Source organism: Pieris brassicae, chromosome 8 (genome assembly GCF_905147105.1).
Source record: "Pieris brassicae chromosome 8, ilPieBrab1.1, whole genome shotgun sequence".
Lineage (NCBI taxonomy): Eukaryota > Metazoa > Arthropoda > Insecta > Lepidoptera > Pieridae > Pieris > Pieris brassicae.
In genome coordinates this window covers 16186065-16192696 of record NC_059672.1, presented here as the reverse complement: position 1 = coordinate 16192696, position 6632 = coordinate 16186065, and the positions used below count along the sequence as shown (strand labels likewise).

The following is a 6632-nucleotide window of genomic DNA, read 5'->3' as shown; positions in this document are numbered from 1 at the left end:
TCTAATATAATTCTTAGTATAATCTAGAAAATTAATTTCCCACTAATGAAAACGTCAGTATTCTAGACAGACGTGGGCTGAGATTAAGGCGGAGGATCTCGTTTCTCAACGTATGCGCAGGAGTTGCACAATGGACATTGTGTGCACATAACCATCAACACGTGACCATTGTTTCGCGAAGACCCAAGTAAGTGTTACACGTATTATCTAGTACTCTATTTAATATGATTGTCATGCCGATGCCATAGATCTGATATGCGCAGTTACATTAATTATATGCTAAGTACTGCTAACATGGAGACCTTTTGAGAAAACGCTATCAGAGATAAGGTATCACGTAGTTCCTTTAGAGTTATATTTATTATTATTTAAACGCCTTATGTATAAATAAATGAGTATAATTGCTTTATTAACGAAAGTACTGAGTGAGCCGCTGTTTTTCTGTTAATTTTTTTTTCTCCCTTGTTTTTACCTAAATTGTCATTCATTTTAGATAAATAAACAAAGTATACTCTTTTGTCACTTTCTTTCAGTCCGATTACGCTGAAATAAAAAGACACCGATAGTTATTTCTGTTGAAATTATAAATGAACATTGCATTTTAAACTAATTGTTCAATACAAAACTACTACTTAGACCATTTCAAAATAAATAAAACTAATCATATTTTAATGTTCATAATATAAATGCATATACATATAATGCTTCCCCAAATATCCAGTGTAATGATTGAATTTTGACAGATTTATATAAAATATACTGCCAATATTGTACATACATATTACTCACCCAAAACCTGTTGCTGAAATGGCTATATATCATACAACCTAGCAGAATGTGCTTCGTCATGGTTGGTACCTTTTCTTGGTAAATACGTTTTCCTTGATCCTACATAGGTGGAGCAAGCATGTCGCCATTGGAGAAACCAGAATCGTTTTTGAATAAATAAAAATGAGCCATTGTATTCTCAGCACATTTAGCGTTTGTATAAAATGATACATACACTGGAGGGCCTAGGGAAACAAGCGAAAGTATAGAGAATAATATAATGTAAATCAAATTGCCCCGACTACTTATACTACAACGTAAGTTGAACGCCATGATTAAGCCTACCCGATTTTGTTTACGTTATAATTTGATTGTGACGTTTAAAGTTAATGACCATTGACTAATGTCATATTGACGTCCCACGGCAATCATAGAGAAAATTGTTTTTTTTTTTTGTTGAAACAATTATTTTTACGTCAGGCATATGACCTCAAGTTCTCGACGACTAAGCCATTGGGGTAGCAAAACGTAGAGATACTTTACTATGTAGAGTATACTCTATTGGCCCATTTACACTCTTGAAGCGGGCTGTCACAGCCGATTCGTAATAGCTTCGACTGTCAAATAGCTAGTTATTAATTAACTATTAACATAATATCTTAATACTTTAACGTATCCGTGGCTTAGAGTCGTATAATAAAGCCGGATATCTGTTCTAAGAGATATCCAGCTTTATTTATTATATATTTATTGTTATATATATTATTTATTTTGTCTACAAAGCAAATAAAACATTAACTTTACAATAGAGTAGTATTTAAATATTGTAATTCAACAATAATTTCGTCTGCCCTTTAGTTTACTCCAATATAAGTGTATAGTTTGGTTATCTAGTCTAATTCCAGTTCAATAGAGTTTCGCATTATTAGCTTTCGCAAGCCTCTGTGAAACTCGGCTTGGCGGATAGAAAGCGCCGCGACCTCACTTTCACTCCACTCGATACTGCAATAGAGCGAACTACTTGTATGACTAACTTATACCACACCTATAGATCAACCTAACTGAAGTAGGGATTAATCAGAAATTACTTTAATATTTATATTATTGAATAATACTAGCTACGGTTTTTTGCATCTATATCATAGGTAAAAAATGAATTCTGATTATTCTATGTCTAGTAATGATTGTTTTTCAATCCTCTATGTGAGAATAATTAATAAATAAGTATAAAAATAATAAATAATATTATAAATGGAAGAGTGTGTTACGTTTCTTTATTTTTTATAAGCTATCCAAAATAAATTAATTCTGTTTTATATTTCATATTGCTTACTATAAAGGATTTTTAATTGGGCCAGGTGTTTTAAGGTTATTAATCAATAATAAAAATAACGAAATATATTGATATTAAATAGGCACTTGTTGTCATTGACATTAATATCGTCCTCGAAGGTTTCATTCAACTTGAATTGTTTAACTGGCGTCAATTGATTTCCAATAAGTATTTACAATTGAAACGGATGAACGATGCGGGTCCAGTTCGATTGTTTAATCAACAATCAAATGGGAGAATTTGTGACGGCATTCACTTATTACAGAATATAGGCGCCTCGGAACATACTTTCTCGGCGGGAGGTCGGGTACATGAACAAATATTACCTTTTCACAATGTCGAAGGGCTTTTGAGAAATAAACGGTTCTTTACGAAACCGTGTCGCCAAACGCAATCATGTTTAACAATACTTAAAGCTTTCATGACAAAGATTGTAATATTTTATTTAACTAATATTTTAAATTTAATATTTTATTTTACATGGTTTTTAATCCTTAGACCTTTGGATGTGTTAAAAAGTTTATTTGCAGATAAAAAATACTAAGAAAACAAACATATAGCAGGATGCACGGTACGATGGAGCGAAACGGTTGCGCGCCGTAGCACGGATATATCTTGAAGGTCTACAACGTAAGTCTCAATGCCATACTTTTGATTATAAAACTTAAGTTAAAGCAATAAGGCATTAACTACGTTGCTCAACTTTGATTCATAAGTCTTCCAAACCAGAATAAAGTTTACAGTTTCACGGGAATACGAAGTATAGAAGACACAGAGTCTGTGTTGAGCTACTATAACGATTAAAACATTATTTTACGGTTCAAATTTAAATACAGTTTATCGGAGTATAGAACCTTCTGGTAGATTTCAGACCAATTCCATGAACCGCTTCCGCCGTGCTCCTTCCGTCTCGGGTTGCTGGTTGCAGAAATTCCTAAGCCGGCCTCGGGAGCCGGCCCAAGAATGCAGACGAGGCTGATGCCTTGATAGCTTAATGTGCACTAAAGTTACACTGCTAACGACATTCCTCGGTGTATCATTATCATTATTGGCTTCTTATATTAATTTGAAAGCGAGTATCAAGCTCATTACCAAGCCTCCGCAGCTGTGTATCGACTAAGTTCGATTAAGTTCACATAAAAATATAACATTTGAGACGTATGTAAAAATAACAAAAATAGAATAATTTTCGTATCACCATTTTCAAATATGAATTGATTGGTGTAGTTTATAATATAAAATAAAATATGATTCTAAATCCAAACCCTACGTTAAAATTTAGCTAAGCTTTTAGTAAGAAAAAATCGTAGCAAAAAGACTCTGTTCTCCACAAGTTATCTAACTTATAGTTCTATACTGCGAACTTGGGTCAATTTTTTATCATATCCAGTGAATCGTGGGAATGTTTATGATCCTTCAAGCGGTTCATTCACAGAATAATTATAAAGGTCCCACGCGCACATTTGTGACCCATCTGTTTCAGTTGAAGCACTAAACAAGCGTCGCCGTCAATGGCGTCGAATAAAAAACTTCAAAACCATGAAACTTGAGATACAGTTGATGTATATAGAATAACAACTTTTAGCTCGTATTTATTTATTTATTAAAGACATCATATATAACGCTATATCTACAGCATAGCTCTCTTTATAAAATCTTATCTTTTCTAAAATTCATGAAAATTATGGAAATCACAAATGCTACAAAAAAATTACACTTCCAATTTTACATTTAACTAAATATTAAATTTATATAATTTTTTGTTTAACAATAAACAAAAAAATCCTAGTAAAACAGCGCATTAGGTTCTACAATGTTTTTTTTTATTGAGAGGTATACGTAAGTCAAACTTTGAAAATGCAATCTCGTTTTAAAAATTATGTATTTAACATAAGGAAGTTATAGTTAAAGTATGTACAATATCTGCTTTGTTCTTATAATAAAATTAAGAATAAATTAAAAACACGTATATTTAACGCTTAATAACAAGAAATATTTACCCTCATATACAATGTAAGTACGGTGACCGTATGAATATTTCTAGGAAATATTTTCAATAGATAACTTAGTTACGTTACTCTGTGTCTTATCCGAAAACCTCGATAAGATATTTTTTTAAGGCAAAGCTGGTATGGAGAAATCAAATGTCAATACAGGGTTTATCAATGAGTTATTCACGATTATGGGAACATTTCGGGAGCGTAACGGCTTTTTTGTATTATTTTTTGTCGTCTTTGACCGTGTGAAGGAAGCTCAATGAATGCAGTATGTGAACCAGACGACCAGTTGTTTAGACCTTTCATTTGTATGAAGATTATTGGTGCGGCGTACTAGGACTATGACTATTGAGGGGCAGGTTAGGCCAACGATGACTGGTCGGTGTAACTTCTTCAATGAGCCGCTTTGAGAAACATCTCTTGAAATTCATTGTTCGCTAATTTCACACGGCGTACTTAGGAGCAAAGTGCGCAGTATAATGTAGGATGAAAATATTTTCCCAGCAAATATGACGCAACTTGCTGTATGAAACATAGATGAGTAGACGGGTAACGCCCTAAAAGATAATTAATTACGCAATAGAATTACTAATTAATATTGTTTTTCATATATTTTGGTTACTATAGTATGAAATGAATACCCAGTTTCATTTCGTATGTGTTTTCGTGCTTTTTAGCAGCAAAGACTAATGAATTATAAAAAGTATAAAGTAAAAGTAAAGTACAGTTAGGGACTCTAGTGGGACCATATATATAATTTATGGATTAGATAACCTAATCTACCCATGTTTTTCAGGCTGCGTGGCCTTGACTAACGACAAATAGAGCAAAAGGTATTTTTCTCGCTAGATCGGAATGTTGCTCGGTCCGTCCTTCAAGCTATTACGGGTCACCGACTTGGCCTGAATTACAACTATACTCGTTAAAAATATATTAGTTAATTGGTCGAAAAACCCAAGAGTCAAGCAGTGAAACATGAAGTGTGGATTTTTGGCTTACGAGAATGTATGAATACGCCTTGAATATCCATTACCCATTGATCCAATCAGATAATATATAAAAAGAAATTAATTAAATAAATACCGTGACTATTTCGTAATCAAATGCCGATAAATTGGAAAAAAATAATGTTATTAATAGTATTCCGCAAAATGATTTATTGTGTCTTATTATAAGAAATAAATCAATGGCGCTACAACCTTCTTAGGTTCTTTAGGCCTCAGATTTCTGTATTTGTTTCATGATCATTTGTAAATTGAATAGGCAAGTAGGTGATCAGCCTTCTGTGCCTGATGCACGCTGTCGACTTTATAGGTTTAAGGCAAGCCGGTTTCCTCACGATGTTTTCCTTCACCGTTCGAGCTAATGTTAAATGAGCCGGGGATCGAACCTACGACCTCAGGGATGAGCGTCGCACGCTAAAGCCACTAGGCTAACACTGCTCATGTGTCTTATTATACCATAAAATATAATATAATTCACAGTAAAACAAAAAAATTAGGTATGGAAGTGTTTGTAAAAAAATCTCGTTGGCATCGGTTAGTAATTCGTAAATACTATTCTAATTTTAGAATATGATCTACAAAACTGCGCCCGAAAACAAGTCCAGTGCGTGATTACCGAAGGACAATGGATAACTCTATTTAAATTTATTCCATTAAATTTTCGTAATACACAGCACTTGAATCTGCGTTTTGCAAAAGTATCTCGGTGTTTGACCTTTTTCACATGGCATGCGGCGCGGGCGGCGGTCGCGTTCTCACGGGAACGCGAGGCGCAATCACCGCCACAATACCACATAAGTCTACTGGATAAGACATCAGTTATACTAAATTAGTATTTAAGAGTGTTACAATTTTAATATTGTATTGTCTTTTGTTAAAATAGCTTTTACACATTAAGAAAAACACTTTTTGACGGATTAAAGCTATGTATTATTATTAAAAACTTATAATTATTTCCATAATTCTAAATTTTTATTTTTTTCCGACGTTTCGCGTGCTTTTCGACGTGTCACCGTGACCATGCACGCTTTAAATAATAATAATACATAGGTTTAATCCGTTCAAAAAGTGTTTCTTTTAATTTTAATATTACTTAACAAACAAATGATACCACTCAAGTTTAAAAGCCATTCGCCATCGTTAGTTATCATTTCTTTAGGTGTAAATTTTAAAAATAGAAAATAAAATGACTAATCTTTTTAAAATTGATTTCAATTTGAAAAATTCACTTGTCTGTTTACAAAACGACACTAAAATAAGCTCCTTAATGTTAAGACTAAACATAATATTAAGCGATAATTGTAGTTGCCTGCTCCACAAATATTTACTTTCAACATCGCAGACATAGGTACGACTTTTCCGTCGCAGGCCGCGGCTTTAACCCGTTCCAATCAACAATGGAATGCATCTGCTTTTGGTGCGACCGCTTGACAAGCTCCAGTACGTCCTGTCTTATACATCTAGTTTTTACCTTCACAGCATACGGTTATCATGTACTCCGCCTATCGAAACCTACAGCAAAGTAACCAA

General features: G+C 33.4%; 1 long non-coding RNA gene across 1 annotated transcript; it reads right to left on the bottom strand.

Annotated features, from left to right (window-relative positions):
• Positions 1-382: 382 nt before the first annotated feature.
• On the bottom strand, positions 383-1117 carry LOC123713417. Its single transcript, XR_006754186.1, has 2 exons — positions 790-1117; positions 383-543 (listed from the first exon to the last, which is right to left on the bottom strand). It is a non-coding gene; the product is annotated as an uncharacterized LOC123713417 (long non-coding RNA).
• Between the last annotated feature and the right edge of the window lie 5515 nt (positions 1118-6632).